The 13,739-nt window shown below is 43.0% G+C and overlaps 1 long non-coding RNA gene across 1 annotated transcript in view; it reads right to left on the bottom strand.

Moving 5' to 3' along the window:
* Window positions 1–5,545: 5,545 nt before the first annotated feature.
* LOC116541508 overlaps window positions 5,546–13,739 on the bottom strand; it is a 15,100-nt gene continuing 6,906 nt past the window's right edge. The window contains exon 3 of the long non-coding RNA XR_004264840.1: window positions 5,546–5,639. This is a non-coding gene — a long non-coding RNA (uncharacterized LOC116541508). The remainder of the gene's footprint in view (window positions 5,640–13,739) is intronic.

Here is a 13,739-nt window from a genome sequence, read left to right as displayed (position 1 = left end):
TAAGCATTATGTAAGTGTTTACTTTTCATACACACACACACACACACAAACTTGTTTTTTTGAGACAGCGTCTCACTCCAGTTGCCCAGGCTGAAGTGCAGTGGCACAATCTCAGCTCACTGCAACCTCTGCCTCCCAGGCTCAGGTGATTCTACCATCTGGGCCTCCTGAATAGCTGGAATTACAAGTGCCTGCCACCATGCTAATTATTATTAGTAGTAGTAGTAGTAGACACAGGGTTTTGCTGTGCTGCCAGGCTGGTTTTGAACTTTTGGACTCAAGCAATTCTCCCACCTCGACCTCCCAAAATGATGAGATTACAGGGGTGTAATCTATACCACACCTGGCCTCTATACCACATTTTAACATCTAATCATCTGTTGATGGGCACATAAGTTGATTTCATAAACTTCGCTACAGTAAATAGTGCTGCCAGAAACATGTAAGTGTGGGTGTGTTTTTAATATAGTGATTTATTTTCCTTTAGGTATATACCCAGCAGCGGGATTGCCAGACCAAAGGGCAGTTCTATTTTTAGTTCTTCGAGGAATCATCATATTGTTTTATAGGGTCCAGCCCTACAGGGTCCTGTGAGCCCCTCTCTGCTGGTACAGAGACGAGAAACTGGAAATAAAAGACACAAGACATTGAGAAGGAGAAAAGAGAGTTTGGGCTCGGGGGTCCACTGCCAACCAAAGCGCGGAGACCAGCAGTGGCCCCGAGTGCCTGGACACTCTGACTTTTATTGAGTACAAAGCAGGGGGCAGGGAAGGTAGGGTTAGGTAATGGTGGTCAGTGACAGGGTCAGGTCGATCACGTGTCTTGGAGATAGGGGGTCCAGGACTTTCAAGCAGCCGAGGGGAGGAGAAAACCTAATGCATCAGCGCTCTTCACATATTTGTCACAAATGTCAAGGACATTAATTCTTATCTTCTGAGAAAAAGAGAAACCAGGTGCAGAAGCAGGGCGTGAGAGTGGGCATGGAACGGGACCGCTGAAGCACAGCATCACATAGACACAGTTAAGCCCGCAGATGTCCATGGGCTTCCCTGACAGCGTCAGGCCTTGCCACAAGAGCTTGGAGAAGCGGAGTTTTCTCCTAACTCCCCTAGGAAGGAGACGTCTCGGTCATTTTGGACATCTCCTCCCCTAGCTGGCTAAACAGTGGGTACTACTAGATACCACTGGTCCCAGCAGCAAATGACTGTGCTAACCCCATGTTCCCAAGCCTCCATCACCAGAGCTTATCTGGCTCCATCTCTTGCTGGTGGCCCTAAAGAACATAATGGTGGGTCTCCAGCATGGCTGGCCTGGGAGTCGCTGGTTGCCCATCTTATTCCTCCCCATTACTGAATGACCCCTTGGTTGCAAAACCAGGGTCACTCATTCTTTCTTCACTGTCACACATCTCATTGACTCAATATGAAAATATGTGGATGGGCACGGTGGCTCATGCCTGTAATCTCAGCACCTCGGTAAGCTGAGGCAGGAGGATCGCTAAAGGCCAGGAGTTTGAGACCAGCCAGGGAAACATAGCAAGACCCTGTCTCTAAAAAAAAATTTTTTTAAAAACCATACATGGCGGCACATGCCTGTAGTCCTAGCTACTTGGGAGGCTGAGATTGGGAGGATCCCTTGAGCCCAGGAAGTTAAGGCTGCAGTGAGCCATGATTGTGTTACTGTACACCAGCCTAGGTGACAAAGTGTGATCCTGTCTGAAAAAATAAAATAAAAATAAAACATTTATTGATTCTTCCACTTACATTTTCATTTAATAAATATGTGTTGAGTGCTTGCCGTGAACCACCCTCTGTGCTGGGTGCTGGGTGGTGGAATACTACGGTAAATAAGAGAGGCGGCTGGGCGCGGTGGCTCACACCTATAATCTCAGCACTTCGGGAGGCCGAGGTGGGCAGATCACAAGGTCAAGAGATAGAGACCATCCTGGCCAACATGGTGAAACCCGTCTCTGCTAAAAAATTAGCTGGGTGTGGTGGTGCGTGCCTGTAGTCCCAGCTACTCGGGAGGCTGAGGCAGGAGAATTGCTTGAACCCGGGAGGCAGAAGTTGCAGTGAGCCAGGATCGCAACACTGCTCTCCAGCCTGGCGCCTGGTGACAGTGCAAGAGTCTGTTTCCGAAAAAAAAAAAAATACAAAAAATTAGCCAGGCATGGTGGTGCGTGCCTGCAGTCCCAGCTACTTGGGAGGCTGAGGCATAAGAATTGCTTGAACCTGGGAGGCGGCGGAGGTTGCAGTGAGCTGAGATCACACCACTACACTCCAGCATGGGCGACAGCGCGAGACTCCATCTCAAAAAAAAAAAGAAAGGCAAGGTCAATGCCCTCATGAAGCTCACAAGTGAAAAACAAATGTCCATCATTGGTTAGATGGATAAACAAAGTGATTCTCCTGCCTCAGCCTTCCAAGTAGTTGGGATTTTAGGTGCCCACCACCATGCCCAGCTAATTTATTTGTATTTTCAGTACAGACGGAGATTCACTGTGTTGGCCAGGCTAGTCTTGAACTCCTGACCTCAGATGATCCACCTGCTTTGGCCTCCCAAAGTGCTGAGATTACAGGCATAAGCCACTGTGCCCTGCTTTTTTTTTTTTTTTTTTTTTTTAGACAGGGTCTTGTTTTGTCACCCAGGATAGAGTACAGTGGCACCATCATGGCTCACTGCAACCCTGAACTCCTGGGCTTAAACAATCCTCCTGCTTCAGCCTCCTGAGTAGCTGGGACCGCAGGCATGTGCTACCAGGCCTGGCTAATTTTTTAAATTTTTTGTAGAGACAGGGCCTTGATATGTTGCCCAGGCTAGTCTCAAAATCCTGGGCTCAAACAGTCCTCCCAGGTTGGCCTCCCAAGGCTCTGGGATTTTAGGTGTGAGCAACTTCTGTCTGGAAAGAACCACTGATTGCCGGGCTAGGATTAGCTCTCGGCTTCCAGGTGACTTGCCTACGTATGTCTGAACAGAAGTGATGGTGTTCAAAAAATGCTACAGAAACATTGTGTACATAAGCCTGGGACTGGGAAAATTTTTCACTACTCTTCACGCCTTAATACTTCTCTTAAACTAACAAATAACCTATGAAAGCAATGAAATATGAAAAAACATAATGAAATGAATAAGAATTTTATTTGATTTTTTTTGAGACAGAGTCTCACTATGTCACCCAGGCTGAAATGAAGTGACACAGTCTCGGCTCACTGAATCCTTGAACTCCTGGTCTCAAGAGATCCTCTCGCCTCAACCTCCTGAGTAGCTGGAATTACAGGTGCATGTCATCACACCTGACTAATTTTTTTTTTTTTTTTGAGAGATGAGATCTTGCTATGTTGCCCAGGCTGGTTCTTGAACTCCTGGCTTCAAGCCATCCTCCTGCCTCACCCTCTGAAAGTGCTGGGATTTTGACCACGAGCCACAGTGGCGGGCCTCATTTTTTATTTTTACTATCCAGAGAAATCTATTCTGAACTTGCTCTTGATTTCACTCTAACCATTCCACATTCATTCCCCCACCATGCCTCTGTGTGTGTGTGTGTGTGTGTGTGTGTGTGTGTGTACACAATTATAGTTATACATATTTCCTTCCTCCCAATATATTGAAGCCCAAATACTTCTAACTCAGGCCAATAGGGAGTTACATTTTTTTTGTGAAATTAGCTCTCTGATTTTTATTTTTATTTTTATTTATTTATTTATTTATTGAGACAGAGTCTCACTCTGTCACCCAGGCTTGGAGTGCAGTGGCGTAATCTTGGCTCCGCCTCCCGCGTTCAAGCGATTCTCTTGCCTCAGCCTCCTGAACACCTGGGTGCCTGCCACCATACCCTGCTAATTTTTATATTTTTATTAGAGATAGGGTTTCGCTGTGTTGGCGAGGCTGGTCTCGAACTCCTGACCTTGTGATCTGCCCGCCTTGGCCTCCCAAAGTGCTAGGATTACAGGCGTGAACCACTGCACCTGGCAGCTCTCTGATTTTTATAATAAAGAGCAATTTACAGGAATTCCTTTTTGCAACCATCCTTGCTGGGGCCACCTGTTCTATATACAGATTCATGCAATGTAGGGAGCAGAATTCTGCTTTTGGGTAAAATCGAGTGAAATTGCAGAATGGATGAAGAAGAACCTTCTAAAACTTCCAGCCTTTTTTCTTTCTTCTTCTTTTTTTTTTTTTCGGCATTACATGGAGATGCCCTTCGCTGTGAAATCTTGGCAGGTAATTATCAGAGACCCCTTTTTAGGTTCCCCGATGTCTTCCCTTCTGGGGCACCAGGATCTACTTTTAGTAGGTGCCCCTCTTTCTCTTGGAGATAATCACATCAGTTGGTCTCTCGTTCCAGGGGGATATGACCTAGAATCTGTTTTGTCTTTGAGAAATGAGGTCGTTTTCTGGTGGAGGTGTCAGGAGACGGTGGGAAGTCCCAGGCTGAGAGAGGAGGTGCTTTCTGGTTCTTCCCTGTCAGCTCCTGCAAAGGCAGTGATCCTGCTGGTCAATGAGTGACAAGGACCTGTGCCTATGGCTGTACCCCCGATTCGTCTCTTAAAATGGCTCAGGCAGGCCAGGCATGGTGGCTTACGCCTGTAATCCCAGCACTTCGGGAGGCCGAGGCAGATTGATGACATGAGGCAGGAGTTCAAGACCAGCCTGGCCAACATGGTGAAACTCCATCTCTACAAAAATGCAAAAATTAGCTGGGTGTGGTGGTGCATGCCTGTAATCCCAGCTACTGAAGAGGCTGAGGCATGAGAATCACTTGAACCCAGAGAGTGGAGGTTGCAGTGAACTGAGATTGTGCCACTGCGCTCTAGCCTGGGCAACAGAGACTATTTCAAACAACAACAGCACACACACACCCCCCACAAAAAAACAAAAACCAGAAACAAACACACAAAGAAACAAAAATAATGGCTCAGCGACCATCATCGATGTCTTCCCGAAAAGGGCAAATTCCATAGTTTCTTTTCCATCCTGCTCAACTTGACCTCCTGGGAACTTTGAAATTGTCAGTCCCCTGTGACTTGAATCCCCTTATCTGAACTCTTTTACATGTTTTCTTTTTCACCCCTACGTTCTGTTCTTTACTAGCTGGTTGTCTGCCATCCACCCCTCAAATTTTTTTTAAGCTGGGTTAGGCATCTTCAGATGGCCCTGAATGGTCCTCACCTCCTGGTCCTCGTGCCCTGTGTAATCCCTTGAGGATGGGCTGGACCTGATGACTCACTTGTAACCAAAAGGCTATGGCAAACGTGATGGTACCGCTTCTGAGATTAGGCTACAAAGCGATCATGGCTTCTGTTCTGCCCTCTTGCTCCCTTTCTTCCTCCCTCCCTGTCTTTTCTTTCCCTCCCTCCCTGTCTTTTCTTTCCCTCCCTCCCTTCCTCCCTCCCTCTCTTCTACATTTAGGGGATAGAAGTAAAGTTTTGTTACATGGATATACTGTATAGTGGTGAAGTCTGGACTTTTAGTGTATCCATCACCTGAAAGTGTACATTGCACACATTAAGTAGTTTCTTATCCCCCAGTGCCTCTCATCCTCCCACTCTTCCGGGTCTCCAGTGTCTATCATTCCACACTCTATATCCACGTGTACTCGTTATTAAGCTCTCATTTATAAATGAAAACGTGGTATTTGACTTGGTGTGTGTGTTATTTCACTAAGGATAAGGGCCTCCAATCCCATCCATGTTGCTGCAAAAGACCTGATTTTGTTCTTTTTTATGGCCGAATAGTATTCCATTGCATGTATTAATATATACCACAATTTCTTTGTTCAGTCTTCCATTGTTTGGTCCTTAGGTTGATTCCATGTCTTTGCTATTGTGAATAGTGCTGCAATAAACATACAGGTGCAGGTGTTTTTTGGATATAATGATTTCTTTTCCTTGGATACATACCCAGTAGTGGGATTGCTGAATCAAATGCCCAGTCCAGTGTGGAGGTGAAATAGTAGCTTGGTGAGAGACCCTGAGCCAGAGAACCCAGCTAAGCCATGCCCAGATTCTGGACACACAAGAATCCATATAATTAGCATATACCATTTTAAGCTGCCAACTTGTGGGATAATTTGTTACACAGCCATATCTAGTTCGTACATCAGGTTTTCATTCTCCATTCACTTCTTGTTCCCCTCACTTTTTCTTTGGAAAAGCTTATTCACATTAGTGAATTTGGGTATTAATAGGTTAGGGCCAGGTGTGGTGGCTCACACCTGTAATCCAAGCAATTTGGGAGACTGAGGCAGGTGAATTGCTTAATCCCGGGAGTTTGAGACCAGGCTGGGCAACATGGCAAACCCTGACTCTGCAAAAAATAAAAAATATAAGCAGGGAATTATGGTGTGAGCCTGTGGTTCCAGCCACTCTGGAGGCTGACGTAGGAGAATCACCTGAGCCGACGGAGGTGGGGGCTGCAATGAGCCCTGATTGTGCCACTGCACTCCAGCCTGGGTGACAGAGTGAGACCCTGTCTCAATAAAAAAAAATGTAGGAAGATTGTGGCTTTACAACCAAAGGGTAGGTTCAATGAAGTGAACCTCCAGTTTAGAATAGCATCCAAGTTCCTTACCATAATCTACAGAACCCCAATTTCTTACCACCTGGCCCCATCCCACCTTTCCTTCCATCTCACACCTCTCTGTCCTGGGATCATAAAGAATCAATCATGATTGTACTCACCATCCGTGTTTAACCTCACAGTCTTTGCATTTGTTTTTCCCCTGTCTGAAATGTTCTTTCTTCCCTGAAGTGTTATTATTCTGCGTTTTAATAGGGCTTACTCCCTGTCTTGCTTCGGGTCTCTGTTCAAATATGATCTCTTAAATAACTCTTCTCTGACCACTTGGTTTGAGGCCTCACACCACCGGGGTATGCTCCATCCCTCCTCCCCTCATAGCTCTTGTCAGTTTGTGATTCTTTTGCTTCCCTCTCTGGAATGTCAGCTCCTTGATGGGTGTCCCATCTGTCAATCTACAATTCTCAGCCCAGTTCCTGGAACAAAGCAGACCCTTAATATTTGTTTGTTGAACAACATAATGATGGCTGCTCTGCCATGCTGAGATATACTCCATCTGTGTGGACCAACCAAGGACTTTCTTCTGCTTCTGCTATGAACGTTCCTGTTCTAGCTGTTTAAACCACAAGCATCTTTTCTGTCTGTGGCATAACCCAAATTAGATGGGAAGCAGGACTGATGAAGGCCTTATCTACTGTTATGGGTTGAATTGGGCCTCTCAAAAAAAGATACTTTGGAGTCCTCACCCATGGAACATGTGAATGTGATCTTATTTGGAAAGAGGCTCATTGCAGGTGTAATTAAGGTAACGTGGTACTGGAGTAGGGTGGATCCTCATCCAACTTGACTGGTGTCCTTGTAACAAGATGGCCATGGCTATAAGAGGACAGGGAGGCATGGGGAGAATGCCCCGTGAAGACATGGTGATCAACAAAGGAAATGACATCAGTAAGTCAAGGAGATATATCAACTCCCCATGTCTATTGCAGCACTGTTCACAGTTGCCCAGACATGGAATGAACCTGAGTCCACCAGGATGGGTAAAGAAAATGGGGCACATATACACAAAAGAATACTATTTAGCCATTAGAAAGAAGGAAATCCTGTCATTTGCAACAACGTGGATGAAGCTGGAGGACATTAGGCTAAATGAAATAAGCCAGGCACAAAGACAAATACTGCATCTTCTCACTTAATATGTGGAAGGTGAAAAAGGCAAACTCATAGAAACAGAATAAAATGGTGGTTGCCAGCGGGTAGGATTGGGGGCAATTGGGGAGATGTTGGTCAGAAGACACGAAATTTTATTTAGAAGGGAGGAATAAGTTCAATAGATCTGTTATACATCATGGGTACTACAGTTAATAACAATATATTGCATAGAGATATGCCTCAACTTTTGATAAGGTTACATCCTAATAAACCCATCATAATTTGAAAATATCACAAATCAAAATGCATTTAATATGTATAACCTACTGACCATCATAGCTTATCCTAATCCACCTTAAACATGCTCAAAACACTTACATTAACCTACGGTTGGGTAAAATCATCTAACACAAAGCCTATTTTATAATAAAATGTTGACCATCTCATGTAATTTATTGAATACTGTATTGAAGGTGAAAACAAGAATGATTGTGTGGCTATTCAAATGATGGTTTCTACTTTGCACCATTGTAGAGTCAAAAAATCACAAGCTGAACCATTGTAAATTAAAGACCATCTGTACTTGAAAATTGCTAAAAGAGATTTTCAGTGTTCTCCTCACAAAAAATGATAAGTATGTGAGATAATGCATATAAACCAGAAAGTATCTCAGATGAGTCTCAATCAGCTTAGAAGTTTATTTTGCCAAGGTCACTGACATACCTGTGACACAGTCGTGGTCCTGACAACATATGCCGAAGGTTTTTGGGCAGACGTGAGACATCAATCAATGCATGTTAGGTGTACATTGGTTTGACCCAGAAAGGTGGGACAATTTGAGGTGGGGAGGAGTTGGGGGCAGGGAGAGCTTCCAGGTCATAGGTGGATTCAAAGATTTTCCAGTTGGCAATTGGTTGAAAGCGTTTATATAAAGACCTGGAATCCATAGAAAAGAGTGTCTGGGTTAAAATAAGGAGTTGTGGAGACCAAGGTTCTTATTTTGCAGATGAAGACACCAGGTAACAGGCTTCAGAGAGAGTAGATTATAAATGTTTCTTATCAGACTTAAAAAGGTTCCAGACTCAGTTATTTCTCTCCTGGATCAGGGAGAAGACCTAGAAAGGAAAAGGGAGGCTCTAAAGAGTATAGGTTTTCCTCACAAGAGACAGCTTTACAGAACCATTTCAAAATATGTCAAAGAAATATATTTTGAAGTAAAATACCTCAATTTCTTTCAGGACCTGCTGTCTGTCATGTGCTGCTATATTGCAGTGAGGCTGGAATTTGGTGTCTTACTGCTACAAAAGGTCTTAAGATCTCTGTTTTTGTTTTTTTGAGACAAAGTCTCACTGTGTTCCAGGCTGGAGTGCAGTGGTGTGATCTTGGCTCACTGCCTCCGCCTTCTGGGTTCAAGTGATTCTTCTGCCTCAGCCACCCAAATAGCTGAGACTACAGGCATGCACTACCACGGCCAGCTAACTTTTGTATTTTTAGCAGAGACAGGGTTTCACTATTCCAGGCTGGTCTCAAACTCTTGAACTCGAGTGATCTGCCTGCCTTGGCCCCCCAAAGTGTTGGGATTACAGGTGTGAGCCACCACACTTGGCCAAGATCTCTGTTTTAATGTTAATGCTGGCCAGCTATGCCTGAATTCCAAAGGGAGGAGGGCATAGCGAGGTCCATCTGATTCCACCTTCCCAGAATGGCCTGAACTAGTTTTTCAGGTTAACTTTGGAATGCCCTTGGCCAAGAGGGGTCCATTCACATGGTTGGTAAGGCTTAGAATTCTATTTTAAGTTTACATGCATATGTTAAGTAGCTTGATTTAGTCAGTCCATAATGCATAGACACACACAGACACACATGTAAGCATCATATTGTTCATCATAAATATATACAGTTTTTACTTGCCAATTAAAAAAATAACAGACATGAAGATTGGAGTGGAGGATATACAAGCCAAGAAATGCCCAGAGTTCTTGGCAACCACGAAAAGCTAGAATGAAGCACGGAAAGATTCTCCCCTAGAACCTTTGGAAGGAGTACAGCCCTGCAGTCACCTTGATTTCAGACTTCTGCCTTCCAAGACTGTGTGAGAATAAATTCCTGCTGCTTTCAGCTTGACAGTTTGCAGTGATTTGTTGTAGCAGCAACTAATATAATGGCTTCTGGTCCTTTAGGTGAGGGTTCTCTGCCTATTCTTGGCCTGTCTCTATGTGGCATTGCCTATCACAGGTAGGTACACAGGGGAAGCATCTCAAATAGCAGAGCAAGAGAGAAGCAGCCACTTGCTCTCTTGGCTGTCTGAAGCTCATCTTCTAATTTGCTGGTTTCCCACCTTCATCTGCCCCAGTGCTGCCATTTTCTGGGGATTCCTTTAAGCTATGAACCCCAAATATCTGAGACAGGTCTCAGTCAATTTAGGATGTTTATTTTGTGAAAGTTAAAAATGAGTGCCTGTGACATTGTCTCAGGAAGTCCTGATGACGTCTGATCAAGGTGGTCTGGGCACAGCTTGGTCTTACACATTTTAGAGAGACATGAGACATCAGTAAATATATGTAAAAATACATTGGTTCTGTCTAGAAAGGCAGGACAACTCAAAGAGAGAAGGAGGCTTCCAGGTCATAGGTAGGTGAGAGACAAATGGTTGCATTCTTTTGAGTTTCTGATTAGCTTTTCCAAAGGAGATAATCATATAATATGCATAAATGCACATCTGTGCATATCTATGCATTTATCTCAGTGAGCAGAGGGATGACTTTAAGTTCTGTCTGTCCTTTGACTGCAAGGAAATTCCTTGTGAGGAAAGTATGTAGCTCTTCTATCTTAGTAGCTATCTTGTTTAGGAATAGAATTGGAGGCATGTTTGCCCTATGTAGTTCCCAGCTTGAGTTTTCCCTTAATGATTTCAGGGTCTCAAGATTTATTTTATTTTCACACCCCAACACATTCTCCATAGCAGGTAACCCATTGATATCCACAAAATTCCACCTCCTGGGGCACAGAGCAAGTTGGAGGAGTGCATCCTTTCTACCTCCTGGAGAAGGGTGGAGAGTAGACTTGGGGTCCCACCAGAAAATCTCTCTTTCCTAATGGCTTGCTTGATTGATTGAGTCACTTGACAAACATTTACTGAGCATCTGCTCTGTGTCAGGCACCAAGCTAAGAGCCAGGAGAGGGGAGCAGTAAGATGAAGTTTCTCTTCTTTCCTGGAGCTTGTTACTCAGTGGGAAAAATGAAAAAACTAAAACAAACCACCAAGATAATGCCAGATAGAAGTAATGGCTTAAGGTACAATGAGAAGAAGAGGAAGAAGAAAGAAAGAAAGAAAAGAAAGAAAGAAAGAAAGAAAGAAAGAAAGAAAGAAAGAAAGAAAGAAAGAAAGAAAGAAAAGGAGGAGGAGGAGGGGGAGGAGGAGGAGGAGGAAGAAGGAGAAAGAAGAAGAAGAAGGAGGAGGAGGAGGAGGAGGAGGAGGAAGAGGAGAAGGAGAAGGAGAAGGAAGGGAGGAAGAGGAAGAGGAAGAGAGAAGAGAGAAGAGAGAAGAAGGAGAAGAGGAGGAAGAGGGGGAGGAGGAGGAAGAAGAAAGAAAAAAAGAAGGAAGAAGGAGAGGAGAAGAAGAGGAGAAGGAGGAGAGGAAGGGGAAGAAGGAGAACAAACTGACAAATTGGCAGAATTCTAATTTTTTTTATTGTAGTAAAATATACAAGGCATAACATTTACAATTTTAACTATTTCTAAGTGTACAGTTCAGTGACATTAAGTACAATCACGTTGTGCAACCATCACCTTCATCCGTCTTCCACAGCTGAAACTCAGTATCCATCAAACAATAACTCCCCATTCTCCTTGCACCTCCACAGTCCCTGGTAACCAGGGACTTTACTTTGTCTTTACCTTGTCTTTACTTTGGCTATTCTAAGTCTCTCGTATAAGTTGAATCACACAATAGTTGTCCTTTTACATCTGGCTCCTTTCACTTAGCCTACTGTCCTCAAGGTTTATTCATGTAGCAGGTAGGCATGATTCTAATTTTGAACTGAGACAGACATCTCCACCTGGAAAGCAGTCCACCAACAATTTAATGTTGATTGTGAATAGAAATTGCTTGAATTTTTTCTACTGTGTGTCCTTCTATTCTTTCTGCTTTTTTCAGATTTTCTGTAATGAACATGAATTACCTCAATAGTAAAATAAAATCTTTAAGATCTTTAAAATAAATGCCCCCTTTTCCTTCTCTCTCTCTTCTTCATCCATGATATTGCTGTGTAATATTCCTTTCTGGGGTACCCCAGCTCCTGGATCTACCACTGCTCTATCAGGTTTCCCTTCTTCTATGAGATCAGCTGAGGATATTTCTACTACTATACTTTTAAAAATGTCAATTGTATTTTTGTTGACACTTAAGCAACTATTGATGCCAACATGGGGAATGTGGACTTTTAATGTATGTTTTAATTAAAAATTTAAAAATTGACACATATTGTATTTGTGTATCATGTACAGCATAATGTTTTGAAGTATATATATTATACATATTTAGTATCTATATATTATATAGATATAGTCATTCCACCATATATATATATAGGAATATATAGATTTAGTATCTATATATTATATAGATTTAGTATATGTATATTCCATTATATATATATGTATAGTGGAACGACTAAATCTATATAATATATAGATACTAAATATATATATTCCACTATATATAGAGTAATATATATATACTAAATATATTATATATATACTAAATATATTATATTTTTAGTATATGTATATTTATATATATTTTTATATATATATTCACTAATATATATATTTCTCTATATATATTATATATATTTAGTATATACATTCCACTATATAGAGAGTAATATATATACACTAAATATATATAATATATATATATATACAAAATATATATATTATATATATAATATATTTATAGTGTATATATATTACTCTCTCTACAATGGAATATATATACTAAATATATATAACATATAGATTTCAAAACTATATAGTGAAATGACTCTACATGACATATAGATACTAAATATATATATAATATATATACTTCAAAACATTATGCTGTACATGGTACACATGGCTGAATATTATCTCATTGTGATTATACTCTACTGCCTACCTGTTTGTTTTTCTTCTTCCTTTTCTAAATACCTATCAAGAGGGAAGTCTGAGCAGAAGGAAACTCAGGATGGCACACTCAAACTTTTTAAGGAATACAATGGCAGGTGGGTTTGCCCTAAAGCAGCTCCCAGCTTGACTTTCCCTTTGGCTTAGTGATTTGGGGGTCCCCAAATGTATTTTCCTTTCACAAAGCCAACCCCACCAGATTCTCCAAAGCAGGCAGCCCATTGATATCCATAAAAATCCACCTCCGGGTGTGCAGATCAAGTCAGAGGGGTGCGTTCTCTCTAACCCCTGGAGGAGGATGGAGAGGAGACTGGGTAGTTTGAGGGAAGTCGGGTCAGGTGTGGTAGGGGGTAAAGAAACCACACAGGATTGCGGGATCCATGCAGTCACCTGGAGCAGGCAGCATCTGGGAGATATTACCACTCTTGGGCAGACCCAAGAAGGGAGGGAGCTGTTACTACTGGAACCTAGAGAGGGCTGCCAGCCAGGGGCTTGTGCTCTGCAGTCTAGGGCCAATCTATAGGGAGATACAGGGAGGGACTCCAGGAAATAAATACTCTGGCCTCACCCCCTTTGATCCCTCTTGCCTCCTGTAAGGGCTTCCCATTGCTTGAAGCCAACTAGAAGGCAGAGGACAAGGCTTCCTGTTGGTTTTTGTCCATGAACCTGGACACAGAACAAGGGGAGGACAGATGGAGAACATCCCTGGAGGCCATCTGGAAGGTCTCCAGCATCATTTCTTGTGAAGCCGTAATGAGTTGAAAGAAAAATTAAAGAATGGGCTTAGCTGGAGTTGAGAGAAGCAAATGGGGTCAACTGCAAAAGCCCCACTAGCACCCAAGTGCTCAGCTAGTGCTCAGCTCAAGCCCACCAGCACCCAAGCATCCTGTCTGCAGGCACTC

Source organism: Sapajus apella, unplaced genomic scaffold (assembly GCF_009761245.1).
Source record: "Sapajus apella isolate SASKATOON/1434 unplaced genomic scaffold, GSC_monkey_1.0 scaffold152, whole genome shotgun sequence".
Classification (NCBI taxonomy): Eukaryota; Metazoa; Chordata; class Mammalia; order Primates; family Cebidae; genus Sapajus; species Sapajus apella.
Note: the sequence above shows the minus strand (reverse complement) of the source record. Positions and strands in the feature narration are given on the sequence as shown.